The 1,765-nt window shown below is 45.6% G+C and overlaps 1 protein-coding gene across 2 annotated transcripts in view; it reads right to left on the bottom strand.

Annotated features, from left to right (window-relative positions):
• reps1 (RALBP1 associated Eps domain containing 1) overlaps positions 1 to 1,765 on the bottom strand; it is a 20,221-nt gene that overhangs the window by 12,976 nt on the left and 5,480 nt on the right. The gene's annotated exons all lie outside the window — the stretch shown is intronic.

Here is a 1,765-nt window from a genome sequence, read left to right as displayed (position 1 = left end):
GGGAGGCTGAGGATCCAACTATAGGGGGATCACACTCCTCAGCCTCCCCGGGAAAGTCTATGCCAGGGTACTGGAGAGGAGAATTCGACCGATAGTCGAACCTCGGATTCAGGAGGAACAATGCGGTTTTCGTCCTGGCCGTGGAACACTGGACCAGCTTTATACCCTCTTCAGGGTGGTGGAGGGTTCATTTGAGTTTGCCCAACCAGTCCACATGTGTTTTGTGGATCTGGAGAGAGCAAGAAGACTGTGTCCCTCGCAGCACCCTGTGGTGTGCAGGAGCTTGGTTCGCATCACCGGCTGCAAGTCAGACTTGTGTGCATGTTGGACTCCGGCAGGGCTGCCCTTTGTCACCGGTTCTGTTCATTATTTTTATGGACAGAATTTCTAGGCGCAGCCAGGGGCCGGAGGGAGTCCAGTTTGGGGACCACAGGATCTCGTCTCTGCTTTTTGCAGACGACGTTGTCCTGTTGGCCCCATCAAACCAGGACCTCCAGCGTGCACTGGTCGATTTACTGGTCAATCTACGTTCCGACTCTCACCTATGGTCATGAACTTTGGGTCATGACCAAAAGGGCAAGATCCCGGATACAGGTGGCTGAAATAAGCTTTCTCCGCAGGGTGGCCGGTAAGAAGCATATCAAGGTTCTGGAGTGGCCTAGCCAGTCTCCAGACCTCAATCCAATAGAACATCTTTGGAGGGAGCTTAAACTCCGCATTGCTCAGCGACAGCCCTGAAACCTGACAGATCTAGAGGAGATCTGTGTGGAGGAGTGGGCCAAAATCCCTGTTGCAGTGTGTGCAAACCTGGTCATAAACTACAGGAAACGTTTGACCTCTGTAATTGCAAACAAAGGTTTCTGTATCAAATATTAACACTGATTTTCTCAGGTGTTCAAATACTTATGTTCAGCAGTGCAAGACAAATTCTTTAAAAATCATACAATGTGATTTCCTGATTTTTTTAAATTTTTATTCTGTCTCTCAGAGTGGGAATGCACCTACAATGTGAATTTCAGACCCCTCCATGATTTCTAAGTGGGAGAACTTGCAAAATCGCAGGGTGTTCAAATACTTCTGTTCCTCACTGTACATATCAAACAAATACATACCCTATAAAAATATATATTATAACTGACATTTTCTATGATGCACTCTAATATGTAAGCTAATAAATACACTGAATAAAAGAAAACTTACTTTGAAATGTTGAAGTAGATCTTGTGCAGTTGCATGTCCCATAAACTGAGATCCAAAGAACCTTGACTGAACACGGTCATTCAACCAATACCGCACATGCAGGTCCAGTTGCTTGCTTTTAGTTGTCTGGTTCAGGGTCTCATCAAACATGATCACAAAAGCACCACACCTGTTGACCTCTGCGATAAGTTCTTTTTTGATATATGGTGCCAGTCCAAACCAAGCTGCATATCTGCTTTTATCCTTTCCACATGTAAATGTCTGCACAAGCCCAGAGTCCGGAAACATAGCTCTGAAAACCTTCTCAATCCTGTCATTTGACCTGAATGAGTGATGGCCTGTTACCGTCCTCAGCACCCAAATTACCTCCGCTCTTAGTGTTGGCGTAGAGCCAACAACTACACGCAGGTCAGATGGTGGCGTTGTAGGCTGAGGATCCTATAAGCTATTATTTCTGTGTAGCTTCTTCCGGTTCTTTCAAACCAGGAACTCTCAATGACACGAAAGAGACTGCTTTAGATTTATAAAAAATAACCGTGCTGGTTTATTCAGAGGATCACAGGTA

This window comes from Monopterus albus, unplaced genomic scaffold (genome assembly GCF_001952655.1).
Source record: "Monopterus albus unplaced genomic scaffold, M_albus_1.0 scaffold63.1, whole genome shotgun sequence".
In the NCBI taxonomy this organism is placed as follows: domain Eukaryota; kingdom Metazoa; phylum Chordata; class Actinopteri; order Synbranchiformes; family Synbranchidae; genus Monopterus; species Monopterus albus.
This window is presented reverse-complemented; position numbering and strand designations above follow the sequence as displayed.